Here is a 16119-nt window from a genome sequence, read left to right on the forward strand (position 1 = left end):
CTCGGGAGACCCTTCCTCAAGCCTCTGGAATGGCGACCACCCAAAAATCACAAGAAACCATACCTGGATGCAATCAGCAGAGGTTTATTAGGGGAGGAGCCGGCGGTCAAAAACGACAAGCTCTTTAGCTCCAAGAGCAGGGTTTTTTGGCCACGTGTGGTGGGATAAAGGGTCTTTTATAGCATGGGGTGGGGGGAGGAAGGCATTTTCGCGCGCTTACACATGATTGGTTGTTTTACAAATTTTGGACATAGCACTGGGAAGACCAAGGGAGGGGTAACCAAGAACAGTGGAACATTTCAGAGAATCTAGCCCAAATGATCTAGAGTCATGTGAGATCACTCTGCACACTCATTCTTCTCAAAAATGTGGTTTTCACCATGCTATTGTGTCCTATTCTGCCATTTCAGATTACTATCTTTACTTTTTCCGGCTATAGGGCTATGGCCCCACCTAGGTGGTAGCATCTTTATCTGTAGTCAGGAATGCCTTCCTGCCTTGGGCGAGGCTTGGGGAATGTAATCCAGCAAGTGTCCTTCACCTGGAATGTGAAGGCCTGAAATCTTATTTTCAGTTCCGAGTTCTGTAAGGCGGAAAAATCTACACATATTTCATAAAATGGCCTTTATAATTTTTCACTCTACAGCTTGCTTGTTATAAAAAGTCTCTCCTGCTCTTAGTCTGCATCGCTTCCTTCTACTCGAGGAGATTGTAAGTTTGGCCTGGTCATAAATATGCGTGTTTTACCTCGCAACATCTCAATGTCAACTAGTTTTTAGCACTATAACACTGGGAATTTCTTTTTTAGGAAAAAGAATTTTATTTTTATTATTTATTTATTTATTTTGGTTTTTCAAGACAGGGTTTCTCTGTGTAGTCCTAGCTGTCCTGGAACTCAGAAATCCACCTGCCTCTGCCTCCCAAGTGCTGGGATTAAAGGCGTGCACCACCACCTCCTGGCGGAAAAAGAATTTTAAGTTAAAAAATTGTGTGTGTGGATTCAGTTTTGGGACCAACCAAAGTTAGGTTGCCAAGCTTCCCCAACAAGCAGTTACCCACTGAGCCATCACTCCGGCCCCACACTAGGAATTTCTAATCACTTTCTGGTCTCAGTGATAGGATAAAAATGAGATCGAGGGGTGGTGTACTTTTGCCTGGCCATACCAAGGTGTACCCCTGAGAAATGACACCAAACAACAGGTGTAGTATAAGAGGTTTATTGGGGGTAGGGAGGGATAGAGGCAGGCAGAGAGAAGGGAAGAGAGATATCTGGGGTGGCTGGAGCCACCTTTTATCTGTAGCACATGCCTGCGCACCAGACAGCAGCAGATGATGATGTAAACAGCTAACAGGTCCCTGAGAGCAGGACAGAAGGATCACCTGTGCACACTCAAAAAAAAGAAATGAATCTGCAGGTTTGGGAAGACAATAAGTTTTTTCATTCTCTAGTGAAATAAATCAACTATATTGTGAAAATAGTGGAAGGCTCTTGAGAAGGCTAGGTTGACTCCATGACAGGCTTCAAACTGTCAGTTCAGGAGATTAAATCTCTGTTTCTAAGAATTGGGCAAATCCAGGAAGTTCAAGCCTCAGAAGCTGCCCTGTCACCTGGCCAGAGGCAAGGGCAGTGCGTCAGCGGCAGTTTCCAGACTTCCTCACAACAGTTTTTAAACTTCTCCAGCAATTGTTCTGGAACGTTCCTAGAGATAAATCGAGGTCACCCACCCCTCCCCGGAATTCCCCTAATGTGCTTTAAATCAGGCCTTCAAACTCACTTGGGGGGGGGGGTGGTCTCCAACTTGGAATGAGAGACCCCAGCCTGCTGGACTTCTGCAGAATAAAACACTCTTTCCTTTTACATAATATTTGAGTCCGAGGTATCATTCTTCTGAGGAATACTGAATGTAGGTTTCTATTTATTTGATAAGAATCCAGCCTGGGTTGGACTCAGGCTGCCATCTTAGGACATTGTTAACAGCACTGCCATTTGGGGACCTGTTTTGTGACCTAACAATCACAAACTTTATTTTGTGATAAATTTAATTTATTTATTTAAAAGATATATATATATATATATATATATATATATATATATATATATATATTTCACTGTCACTGTCTTATATATTATATATATATTTAATTATATATATTTAATATATTAATTAATTATATATATTTAATATATATTATATATATATATATTTCACTGTCACTGTCTTCAGACACACCAGAAGAGAGAGCATCAGATCCCATTACAGATGGCTGTGATCCACCATAAGGTTGCTGGGAATTGAATTCAGAACCTCTGGAAGAGCAGTCAGTGCTCTTAACCACTGAGCCATCTCTCCAGCCCCCTAAAGTTTTTATTTTGAGATGGGATTTTACTGTGTTGCCAGGCCTAATCTTCATGTCTCCACCCTTGAGCCTCACTCCTTCTGTTGCTAGGGCCTACTTTTCTTTTTGGGGGGCCATTGTGTTTGTTCGTTTTTTTTCTGTAGAAGATAGACCAAAGGGGGGGAGGGTGGAAATTGAGGGGTTAGGGGACAAGTGTAATAATTCAGGTGAAGGGGTGCTTACCAGAGGGAGAGGGAAAGAACAATGAGTTTTGGATGATACCAAATCATTCTTAAACTTTAGGAGTTATCTATCAGTAACAAGTATTTTTGCTATATATACAACTAAAGAAACATGCCAGCATGAAGTAATATTATCATTGAGAATCTTTGTTCTTTATACACAACACACTGTTTCATTATTTCTGTTTTGTTTTTAATATTTTTAGGTAGGAATTAGTGATAGTGGTCATTAGATTAAATCACCACTGGGTGGCACCACAGCATCGGTTAGCTAAAGATTGGGCTGGGCTTAGTTCTTTTGGCAGCAATGGTTTCAGGTTTGAGCCTCTGCAGTTCGAATGCAAAGTGCAGACCAGGAATCAAATACAGGAAATTCACAGATGCCCTCAAAGCTGGTGTTAGAGATTTGCTATTAATGCAGTTTGTTGGAGAGAGAAGTTGGAAGAATGAAGCTCTAGAAAATCAAACTTCCCGCAGGAGTTGGGGTGGGATTAATTGTTGGATTGCACATGCAATCACAGTTCCTTGGATACAACTTAATTTATCCTTTTCTTGCATCTGAACTCTGATTTGTAAAACTGAACTGAGTGATTTATTAGAAATACAGTTACAAAATTATTCATTGTATAATTATAATATTTACCAAATGGTTGATTTATAAGTAATATTACCAAAGTTGGGATAGGACAAAAGCCCCAGCTCTTACAATCCCAACAGGAAGGCTCCACAACTCATCCAGATATAACAAATAAAGGAAACAATTTACCATGAAAATTAGAGACTTATCAATGTGGCTACATTGGGAATGAAGAAAAAAAATTAAAACTACAAGTTAGTGTCATAGCTTATGTTATAGAATTAATGTGCCTTCCCAGTGAGAAATTATTCCACACACTTAGAGATTAATAAGCAAAAGACCCTAATATTAACACATGACTGGTTCTAACTAACCCATAAAAAGGAACCAGTCTTAAGTAGAAACTGTTATCAGTTTATACATTCCACATATGCTGGCATCCTTAAATCTCTTTCCAGACCCAGCTCTGTGTTACACTTTGAACAATTTAAATAGATACAAGAGACTAAAAGTCTGGCTACTTGAGCAGAAGAGAGATTTACACAGCAAAGACACTGCCAGAATTATTTAATTCTTTAATTATTTATTCTTTTCAAAGAGTGTTTACGCAGGTTCATCTTGCCTACCTGGCAGAATTATGCTTTTCCTAGTAAGAGCAGAGACTGGGACTTTATGATGCCTGTGACCCCTGCCTGAGCCCTGCCCCAGGCCCATTATAGGCATGTTCTTTGATATAGGAATGAGCCTAATGGCCAGTTGTAAATCAGGGTTGTCTTTTTTTGTTAAAAGAATAGAACATAAATGGAGGTCTATCTTGTTGAACAAACATTAGCAGGAATGTTTTCTCAGCAACCCTAAACTTCAATTATGCTTTGTAGTTTTCTTTCTTACAAGCTTTCTAACAAGCTTGGAGGCAAGGCTCCTTCAGCTAAATTCTGCTTTGTTAACTTAATATTTCCTAAGTAAGTTTATTAATAAATCCTTTACAGCATGCATCAACTTTATTACTTCAAGTTTCTCCTGCAGCAAATAAGTTTGCCTAGAGAATATTAAGTAACACAAAGTAGTATTTCACTAAAGTAGCATTGTTCAGTAATAATCTCAGGCTACAAGGAATCTGTGAAGAATTACCTAGCCCCAGTCTTACCTTTCTGCAAAGCTAACTTACCCTGCTCCCAGTAAAACCAAAAAGACAGTGGCAACTTTATATATATGGAAGTTGTTATATATATTTGTCCCTAGGCCCCTCTAAATAAACTGAAGCATCATTACGTTCACTTGCTGTTCTGATAAACAGTAGAGGTGTTTTTGGTTTTTTTTTTTTTAGCACTGTTGACCAGGGCTACTTGCTCATTAGGCCTATTTCCATTTCAAAAGGAGCAAGTTTCTGTTTGGCAGTTCAGAGATGACCTAGGTGATGGGCCTCTTATCAAGAAAACCATAACTCTGCCAGAGAGGCAGAATGACCCAGGTTAACAGGTTAACAGCTGCCCCAAAGTGCAGTTCTGGCCTGGACTGTTTCAAGATAGCTATGACAATTACCTATTTGTCCAAATGACCACAATTTGCAGGTTTTGACTCTGTAAAATATCATGGGAGGCATGAGAGCCAGTCCTAATCTGATGGCACTGTGTTTCTGCCTGCCCAGAAATGAACTTCTCTGTCCCAGTCATTAGAGTGTTAGACCTGAGTAATAATTTACACAGTAATAATTTACATCCCTGGGATGACTAAAGGAACTTAATATGGAACCAGACATCCATCCTCTAAGGGCCACTGACCTTTTTCTCTGGAATAGCTGTGAGGTCCTAGTGGCCTTTAGGAGAGATAAGAATAGGATAATGGGCCTTGAGGTATTAACAGCTGCCTTTGTCTTTGTAAAACCTATTTATTGCTATGGGGAAGGGATGAAATGGTCTTTTTATTACTGTATAGTGGGAAAGTAGGAAACTGAGGGCAGTAAAACAATTCTCCTGCCCAGCTTTGAATTCCGTGGATTACTGCAATACATACCTTTCTGATGCCCACCCTTAAACCTCACCTTAATCCACCTTCTGCAGGGCATGCTGTTCAGCAATAAGGCTGTTGTCCTCCTGCTAGCAGTAAGAATAAATTCGTTTATTCTGAATCCTAATTGAGTCTAAGTATTTGGTCTTTCCTGGTGTGTTTAGCTGCTCAAAGTGTAACTTGGGGGTGGGAAACTACAGGCAAACAAAACAGCATAGGCTATGGAAGATTTCTGTTCCAGCCAAGCCTCCTTGAGCAATAGTTAGGAGCTCAATAAAGTTTTTTTCTTTTATATCTGGGTGCTTTGAGCAACTTGTTGCTGTGAGGATAAATTAATCTGCCATTCCAGGAATGGATGATCATTAGGTCTCAAACCTGGGACAAATGGCTGAGGTGCCTACTTAACATACCAAAACAGACATGTACTAGGTTTCCCCAGCATTTCTCAGTCCCTACCTGTTACAGGGTATGGCTGGTGCACACTGTCCAGGCGCTGAGCTGCCCTTCTCCCAGCTGCCCTTCTCTTTTTTGTCTACCCTTTCCACTCCTGGCTTTCCCTCCTCCCTTCTTGCATGACTCAGCTCAGTCTGGTCTTACTCACTTTGGCCTTTCCCAAATGTCCCTATCTCTGGCTGTGCTCTCCCCTTTATCTACAAGAAACTTTCTCCTGCACAATACCTAGAAGCAGTCATGTCCTTCCCTTTTATGTGTGTGTGTGTGTGTGTGTGTGTGTGTGTGTGTATGTATATATGTATTTACTTATTTATTTATCAGCCATAAATGGTGCTGGATGTGGCATAAGTGGGAACTCTGAATCAAGTTACTGATCTTTCTTATTTATTTTTCTTTTTTTCATTCAGTTGCCACTGACCTGCCTAAAAGTAGATATTCTAGAGAGACTGTGTATCTCTGAATTATCAGACTACTGAAACAATAGACCCAAAAGACATGAGAATTTCTAAGAGTTACTCAGACCAGTGACCTTCATAACCAGTTTATTGAACTATTCATCTCCAAACTGAATGAAAGTTCTATTTCTTTCTTTCTTTCTTTCTTTCTTTCTTTCTTTCTTTCTTTCTTTCTTTCTTTCTTTCTTTTTTAGATTTATTTATTTCATGTATGTGGGTACACTGTCACTATCTTCAGACACACCAGAAGAGGGCATCAGATCTCATTACAGATGGTTGTGAGCCACCATGTGGTTGCTGGGAATTGAACTCAGGACCTCTGGAAGAGCAGTCAGTGAGTGCTCTTAACTACTGAGCCACCTCTCCAGCCCGAAAGTTCCTATTTCTATTCTACCTTGGTGGAGTAACAGGCAGAAGTATGCAGTGACTTCTGTGAGCCCATGAGAATGTCCTTTTAAGATGAATCAAGCCATGCTCTCTCCTAGAGTAGAAATCTTAGGTGGGAAAAGCAGAGACTAAAGAGGCACAGTCATGACTAGCACTGAGAACGACAGGTAAAGATAAACTTTCTCCTTATCCCTGAAGTCCTTTCTCAGCATCCTTACCTCCAGGCATATTCTAGATCACTTGTTACATATAAGCAAACTCCTCTGCCCATGTTATAAAATGCCTTCTCTTCATTCCCTGGGATATACCATTGCATAAATCTTCCTGCTGGTTCATGGCACACAAGATAAAATCAAATGGCTTCCTTTTTTCTGAATAAAAAACTCCTATTTTTGACTCTGCCCTGGCCCTCAGGAATTCGATGAGACCCTAGGGAAGGGGGCAAAAGAATAAAGAGACAAGAGATACAAAGAATGAGAGCAGTCCTGAGTTCTGATCAAGCTCTGAAACTTTAATTTCAGGGGCAGGTTATAAAGACACAGCAAAATGGGAAGTTTAGGAGAGGGTCATTGCTTAGGGCTATCCCACTATTGAGTCCTCATTGTCTAAGACCAGTCCACTGTCTTTACCGGCTCCCAGGAAATGCCAGATGTTCTTTAAGTTCCTGAGACTTGAGACTCTGAACTTTCTTTCTTTCTTTCTTTCTTTCTTTTCTTTTTTTTTTGGGGGGGGGTGTTTGAGACAGGGTTTCTCTGTGTAGCCCTGGCTGTCCTGGAACTCACTCTGTAGACCAGGTTGGCCTCTAACTCAGAAATCCACCTGCCTCTGCCTCCCAATGAATATCCTTTCTTAACCTTGTACTGACTAGGCTTTCTAGAACAGCAGGTAATTTCCTGGGTTTGGCTCCCGGCATGACTCATAGTCTTTCTCTCTCTCTCTCTCTCTCTCTCTCTCTCTCTCTCTCTCTCTCTCTCTCCCTCTCCCTCTCTCTCTCTCTCTCTCTGAAAATTCAGTCAATGCCTTTATGTCTCTCCTGACGTGTAATTTTTAAAATGAAATCTTGAAATTTTGTTTTTAAGATTTTTCTCTTCTTTTATATTATGTGTATATGTGTGTGCCTGGGCTCTCAGCTCTCAGAGTTGTTAGATCCCCTGGAGCTAAGAGTTATAGGCAGGAGTGAGCCACTCAACTTAGATGCTAGCCAAACTCAGGGCCTAAGAATGTTGTACCATGACAGGCAGTGGTGGCACCTTGAATCCCAGCACTCGGAAGGCAGAGGCAGGTGGATCTCTGTGAGTTTAAGTCCAGCCTGATCTACAGAGCAAGTTCTGTGGCAGCCAGGGCTACACAACTGACACTGACAGAATAGACTTTCTACTCTGCTATAGCTCTGTCTGCCCGATATGACCACCAACGTATGTGGAAAATGCTTTGCTTTTGGATTGTCCTGTTTTGTAACTATGAATGTTTATGGTCAAATGTGTCACAAAGAACAACCCATCCCATAGTCCTCTACATCTGGCTCAGAATAAATAAGTTCTTATTCTCTTTGGAGTGTCAGTGATATTTTGCATATCAACAGTCAAAGAAATAAATACATTTTGTAAAAAACAATATTTCCAATCATCCCATATAATTCTTTTTTTAAAGCATTATTTATTTTTTTATGTATATGAGTACACTGTAGCTATCTTCAGACACACCAGAAGAGGGCATCAGATCCCATTACAGATGGTTGTGAGCCACCATGTGGTTGCTGGGAATTGAACTCAGGACCTCTGGAAGAGCACTTTTTTTTTTTTTTTTTTTTTTACATTTATTTACACAGTCTCTGTATTTTTTCTTTTCAGTGGTTGAGGAGGGGACGGAGTAACAGTGTACATGTAAAAGTCAAAGGACAACTTGAAGGAGGAAGCTTTTTGCTTTCATTATGTGAGTTCTGGGAATTGAACTCAGGTCAAGTCCTCAGGCTTGGCAGCAAGCACCTTTATCTGCTGAGCCATCTCACCAGTGCCAAGAAAATTTAATTATAAAAATAGTGATAACTGAGACTTCAGCTTGTAAATTAAACTTAGTTTCTGTATACATTAGTTAATTAATGCTCAAAATTAATATGGCAGCAATTATCCCTAAGCCAGCTTTCCCCCAAATAACCACATGTAGACCTTTTAATATTTCAAAGCCTTAGGTCTTAGCTGGGCAAACTCTCAACTAGCTCATGTAAGTTAACCCGACCACATCCAGCTGTGTGGCTAGCTATACCTTCTAGGCCTGTGGTCACATCCACCTCCTCCCATGTCTCCTGATGAAAGCTCTCCTCTTTCTTCCCAGGGTTCCCATCTTCCACTTCCTGTCCAGCTAATCGGCCATCCGATTTTTTAACTAAAGCCAATCAAAGAATGGCCTAGGTAGGTGAGGAAGGACAGAGGCACAAGTTCACACAGTCTACCCCAACAGCAGCTCATCAGAATATATGCTAAACATGCATGAAGCCCTGGGAAAAAGCAAAAGAAACTTATTGTGGGGTTTTGGGGGGGTCCTACTTGGGGTTTCATAATAAAGACATGAAGACATCTGTACAGCATAAGGCAGTTGCCCTGCTTGCTGGGACAGTCCCTCAGCTAGCCCACCAGATATAACCCAACTTCCCTGCCACTGCATCATTCCATGTGGCTCTCCTCTCTGTTCTACCTCCCTGCCCTGCTCCTCTTCTGCACTCTGCTTCTGTCCATCTACCTCTCTGCTTCTGTCCCAGCTCCAGCTGCCAGCTCTTTAGTCCTCAGATGCCACATTTCTTTCTCATACAAGAAGACAGATAGCTACTCACGAACCAATCAGCAGCTGGACTATACTCCTCCATAGTCTTTCCTTTGGGCCAGACTGAGGGCTATATGATCTCTCCCCACAACAGCTTGTGTAATTGTAAGTGGGACTTGTGTAACTTTTATTCTCCTGATGTAATTGTTATCTCTGAGACTTATTGACTATCTGCTAATGTAGGCCTAGTTCTGGAAGCTTCTAGCCTCTGTACAATCTTATCTAGGCCTAGAATGTTTTCAGCTTCTGTCTTAGGGTTTCCATGGCTATAAAGAGACACCATGACCAAGGTAACTCTTATAAGGGACAACATTTAACTGGGACTAGCTTACAGTTCAGTCAACTATCATCTGCCCCAGCCCTTGGGGAATTCAACGAGGACCTGGGGGATAGGAGGGGGAAGCGGATGAATGAAAGGACAAGAGACACGAAGAAGGAGAGCAAGTTGAAGGTTTTGATCAAACTCTCAAATTTTAATTTCAGACAGCAGGCTATAAGGCATAGCAAAACTGGAAGTTTAGGCAAGGCTCTTTGCTTAAGGCCATCCCACTATTGTAACTGGCTTCTGGGAAATACCAGGCTTTCTTTAAGTTTCTGAGACCTGAGACCTCAAATGTCCTTTCTTAACCTTGTACTTTAACTGACTAGGTTTTTCCAGAACAGCAGGTAATTTCATGGGTTTGGCTCCTGGCAGTCATCATGGCGAGATGCATGACAACAGGCAGGCAGTCATGGTGCTGGAGGAGGAACTGAGAATTCTGACTTTTGATCTGAAGCCAGCAGAGGACTGTTTTCCAGGCAGCTAGAAGGAAGGTCTCCAAGTCCAAATCCAGAGTGACACACTTCCTCCAATAGGGCCACACCTCCTAATAGTGCCACTCCCAGAGCCAAGCATAGTCAAACCAACACATTCTCTGAGACTTGTTGCTGAATAAGCTCACCGCTTCCTAGTTCTTTCTGGTATCTGGCTGGCTGATAACTCAGCTGTTCTGATTCAAAACTCCTCTCCAATCAGACTGATTCAATCTGGGTTCTCTCCCTCAGCCTCTCTAGAACTGCTCTGCTTAGCCTCATACTAACTTTGGCAATCTGTTCTAAACTTGTGGCTCTGTCTCATTCCATCTTTACCAGTCTCTGTACAACTGTGCTGGTAAAGCTGCCTCCTCTCTTCTCTCTCTGTACTGTTCTCTTAAGTAGTTTTCTGTTCCTCTCTCCTGAGAGTTGGGCATTCTGTCAAATTTTTCTCTGATTCATCATTTTGCCACTCAATTAGACATCACTTTCAAACATGGGTGCTTCCTTCTACCAACTAACTTTACCTTCATTGTTTGAAATTAAAGGTGTGTACTAAGGGTGTGTCTGTATTCTAGCCAGACGGATTAAAGGTATGTGCTAAAGCAGAGCTAAACCACAACTATAAAAAGGTTTTTTTTTTTTTTTTTTTTTTTTTTTTTTTGTAAATAACACAATCTTGGGGTTTATAGTGTGATAATGAAAGGAATAGAAACTTTTTGAGACCCCATAGCAGATAAAGTGGAGCCAGGCTGGTTATGTTCCAGGGACTTAGCTGACCACAATAAGGCCAAACCAAGAATGCAGGTCATCTGGTTCAGGTTCCAGGAACCTGGCTAACCACAAAGTAGATGGTTGAGCAAGATTAAATTCCTGAGAAAAACATGTACAGGGTGTTCTCCACATGACTGACTAAATGATGGGCTGCTACTTTCCACTGGTATTCCCCCTCACTCCCAGGTTTGTGTTTTTTTTCCTTTAAATACCTGTCTCCCCCTGGGCTCGGGGTCAAACTCCTTTACCCTTGCATGGGTTATGAGTCTCGACCTCAGCCAGCTGATCCTGAAATAAAGCCTCTTGGTGTTTGCATCAAGATCGGTGTCTTTCGAGTTTTTGGGTGGCCATGATATCCTGAGACTTGAGTGAGGGTCTCCCCTCTCGGGGGGGGGTGTCTTTCAATAAAATATTCTGCAGCAAGCTTGCTTTTTCTTTTTTGGGCAGGTGAGAGAGTGACAAACATTTACATATCCTGATAGCTTGGTGCTGCTGGCATAGCAATTAACAATTGAGAACGCAGGGGCACACCTTGATAGTGTGAGAATAAAATTTGAAAACAGCTTGAAACAAATAACAAAAATTCATGGTCAGCAAAGCCCACCAACAACTTGTTAAACATAGTCATAATAAAAATATTAAGTCCCTCCAGGGGCAGGGTGACCAAAAATGAAAAGGCATGCAAGGACATGCCCAGACAAGTCCAAACAAGCCCAAGTGAGTAATGGGCCATCTAGTGTTTACTTTTCTCTCCCCCTTTCTGGGAAGTCCAAGGTTTCATGATCAAAAAATAACTAGTCATCCTGCCAACTCGAATGATTGCTTAAGCAATTTGCTGATGTTTAAACTATCCAATCATATGTAACCGCGCCAAATTTTCCCGATCTCCCCAACCTCTACCCATAAATATCCCAAGCTTCCTGAGCTCTTGGTCGAATCCTCTATCTCCTGCGTGAGATAATGGCCCTTGCCATTAAACTACCTCTGCTGTTGCATCAAGAAGGTCTCTCATGTGTTTTTGAGTGCGCGCTGATCCGGATTTGAGTGAGGGTCTCCCTTAGGGGGTCTTTCAATACAATATGCGTGGGGGTAGGTCACACCAACAGAAACTTGGGAACAAGCAAAAGAATCTTGTTCTAAGTACTGCCATTTTGTTTTCAGACTCCATTTTAATGAAATGAAACCTAGGTGAAACTAGGTTCAAGTTCCCAGGTTCTAAGGGAACTGGAGTTTCTCCAATAGCTCAACAACTTCCATTATTCATCTCTTGTTTCCCTAAACATAATGACTCTTCCTAACAACAGCTTCTGTTATTCGTCTTTTGTTCCCCTAAACATAATGACTCTTCCTAACCACAGAAGAACAAATGGATTTGATTGGTTGGACTGTTAAACTTACATTCTGTATTGGTTGACATAGATCAACCACACAAGGAAAGCCCCTACCCCTAAATCCTGATCAGTGGGAAAATGTAGCTGTAACTTTGCACAGATATTTGTGGTGTCCAACCTTTACTGGAAACATTCTGACTCAGGGTCTTAGTGCAACAGTCTATTCCATAGCCCAGATCAGTAGTTGCTTGATTACAACAATTTTTTTTTGTCATCTGCATTGGCCTGTTATTTGAGTTGTGCTGGATCCAAGTGACCAGTATAATAATATCTCCAGAATTACAGAAAATGAAAACAAGACAAACACATAAAAATGATACTGAAGAGGCCAAGCCAAGTGGCTAGCACTGGCTTCAGCACTTCCCCAGAAGCCTAGCAGTTGGTGCTTGTCACAGTACTTCCCTCTTAGCCCTGCACATACAGAAGCCCCCATTACTTTCTGCCACCTGACTCTCCCAAAAGACACTGCCAAAGGCCCACAAGTCCTCATTCCAATAGCACTCCCATCCTGGGAATGGCAGTATCATCCTGAGAACAGATAAACAAATGCAGTGAAGCCTTCAGTTTCCATGCCACCTGAAGCTCTCTGATGGATGGTCAAACATTCCCCAACACAGGTGACTTATGGCCTTGGGAAAAGCAAAAACCATACATCCTTAGAGAGAAATCATGCCAATTAAGTTCCCAGGCAGCTGTGACTGGTTTGTAAAAACATTATAGCTTCCCTTATCTGCTGCTCCCCTCTCCCCATGTAACCTGCTTGTATATATTCCCTACACCTCTAGACACAGGGCTGCAACTTTGCTTTGTGCAATTTGCAGTCTAAACCTGGGTTTGAAATAAAAGGCTCTTATGTTTCTCTACAGAGGATATGGCAATTCTTTGAGATCTCTTGGAGATCACGAGACCTGGGCATAACAATACACAACTTACCAATAAATTGTAGATTTTTTTCCCATTAACTAACATATATATGTGATAATCCTATTGAATGAAACGACAAAAAAAAAAAAAAAAAAAAAAAAAAAGGTGGCTCAGTGGTTAAGAGCATGGGCTGTTATTTTAGAGAACATGGGTTCAATTCCCAGGACCTATATAGCTGCTCACAACTATGTACTCTTTTGGCCTCTAAGAATACACTTGTATGTGGTACACAGATGTACAGGCAACAAGCACACACAATAAAAAATAATATTTAAAAAAAGTTCATAATGGATAACTGCATTTTTATAAGAATCTAAAACTAGAAATGCAGCTCATCAGTAGAATGCTTGCCTAGCATGCATGAAAGCCAGTCCCCAGCACTCCATAAAGCTGGGCATAGTGATACACAGCTGTAATCCCAGTATTCAGGAAGTAGAGGCAGGAATATCAGAAGCATAAAATGATCCTTGGCTACATAACAAGTTCAAGGCCAGCCTGGGCTATACAAAACCATCTTTAATTTTTTTTTTTTTTTAATGAAACACTGGTAAGGTAATTGTGGTTTGAGTGAGAAATTTATATCCTAGCCTCACTTAAAGTTAGCTCTGTCTGTTTGTTGTTGTTGTTTGTTTGTTTGTTTGTTTGTTTTGTTTTGTTTTTTTTTTTTTTTGGTTTTTCGAGACAAGGTTTCTCTGTTTAGCACTGGCTGGCCTAGAACTCTGTAGACCAGGCTCAGAAATCCACCTGCCTCTGCCTCCCAAGTGCTGGGATTAAAGGCATGCACCACCACCGCTCTGTCTGCTGTTGAAGATGCGATCATTTCTGCTCTGGCTATCTTCTGTCATGTCTCCCCTGCCATTCTGGACTCTCCCTCAGGATCTGTAAGCCAGAAAATAAAATAATACTAATTTTTTAAAAAACCCACAACTTTCTTCTGTAAATTGTTTTTGGTTACCGTATTTTGTTATAGTAATAGGAAAGTAATTAGTGGGGCTGGAGAGATGGCTCAGTGGTTAAGAGCACTGACTACTCTTCCAGAGGTCCTGAATTCAATTCCCAGCAACCACATGGTGGCTCACAACCATCTATAATGGGCTCTTCCTCTTCTGGCATGCAGGTGTACATGCAGATAGAGTACTCATATCCAGAATATAAATAAATAAAATCTTAAAAAAAGAAAGTAATTAGTTAGGTAATGTTGGATAACCTATACTTAAGTCTGCTCTTACATTCACTTAATAGAATTTATAGTACATCTAAATTGTGTCAAAAGGTAGAAGAGGTTTGGCTTCCTGAGGGTTGTTGGGGGAGAAATTCAACGGCTGTATTAAATGACTGATATATTCAGGGGAGGCTAAGGGAATACCAGGACTTACTTGCACTGGGGATGGTTGAGTTCTCAAGGATGAGAAGTGGGGTGGGTAGTTTTTGTTTGTTTTTAATGGTGGTGGGAATGGAATCCAGGTTCTCACTCATGTTAGGGGTGTTTCAGATAGGGCCTTGGTATATAGTCCTGACTGGCATGATAATCACTATGTAGCTCAGGCTAACCTCAAAATCCAGCATCCCTTTTACCTCTTACATATGTATACCCTCCCCCACTTCTACCTCTTACATGTGTAACCCTCCCCCACTTCTACCTCTTACATGTGTAACCCTCCCCCACTTCTACCTCTTATATGTGTATACCCTCCTCCACTTCTACCTCTTACATGTGTAACCCTCCCCCACTTCTACCTCTTATATGTGTATACCCTCCTCCACTTCTACCTCTTACATGTGTAACCCTCCCCCACTTCTACCTCTTACATGTGTAACCCTCCCCCACTTCTACCTCTTACATGTGTAACCCTCCCCCACTTCTACCTCTTACATGTGTAACCCTCCCCCTTCTACCTCTTACATGTGTATACCCTCCCCCACTTCTACCTCTTATATGTGTAACCCTCTCCCACTTTTACCTCTTATATGTATATACCCTCTCCCCCACCCCCCAGGTGCCAGTGTTAGGAGGTAGTTTCCTGAGTTCAGCCATCTCAGGAAGACAGGATCAAAATTAAGTCTCTGTTTTCAGGCCCCAGGTCCCACTTCCTGTTCTGCTTCTTCAGCTGTTTCATGCTTGTCTGTTAACCAGTAAAGAATGTAAAGAGGGAAAATGCTGTTATCCTGATCTCTAAACCGAGGCACACAAGTCACAAATGTGCTGCCTGTCTTGACTTAATTGACTACATGCTGCTTGCCCACTTCTTTGTTCCTTTGTCACCCTAAATTCCAGGTCAGAGTCTGGGAGGTGACTTGGCTGCAAAGGCTGACTTGAGGACCCTGAAACCAGGTGACCTGAATAAGGCCCGGTTACCAGTCAGTGTTAACCACCTTGTTTAACCCCTTGGGTCAAAATATGATCAATGCAACAGTCCTCCCATTATCAGGAAGGAGGATACCATTCATTCTAGGCAAAAGATGATACATTTGGGGCTGTTATAATGGTGTTGTTCTCCTTGGAGGCCCCTAGAGGTTCTAGCTATGAACAGCTGGAGAACCATTAAAAGGAAAGCACAGGGCCCTGGGCTAAAGGTTTAGCTCTGGTAGAACTATATACCTAGCATGAAAGAACAGGATGAGAGGGTAAGTTATAAGTACAGATCTATCTATCTATGTATCTATGTATGTATTTATGTCTGTCTGTCTATCTATCTATCTATCTATCTATCTATCTATCTATCTATCTAAGGCAAGGTTTCTTTGTCTAGCCTTGGCTGTCCTAGAACTGGCACTATAGACCAGGCTGACTTTAAACTCACAGAGCTCTACCTGTCTCTGCCTCCCAAGGGAGTAAAGGCATATGCAATCACTGCCAGCCTCAGATTTTTAAAAATTTCCCCCAGCCCCCCCAACCCCCCTTTTCTGAGATAGAATCTCACTAGGCCTGGAACTTGCTATGTAGATCAAGTTACCCCTTGTCT

Source organism: Arvicanthis niloticus, chromosome 9 (assembly GCF_011762505.2).
Source record: "Arvicanthis niloticus isolate mArvNil1 chromosome 9, mArvNil1.pat.X, whole genome shotgun sequence".
NCBI lineage: Eukaryota > Metazoa > Chordata > Mammalia > Rodentia > Muridae > Arvicanthis > Arvicanthis niloticus.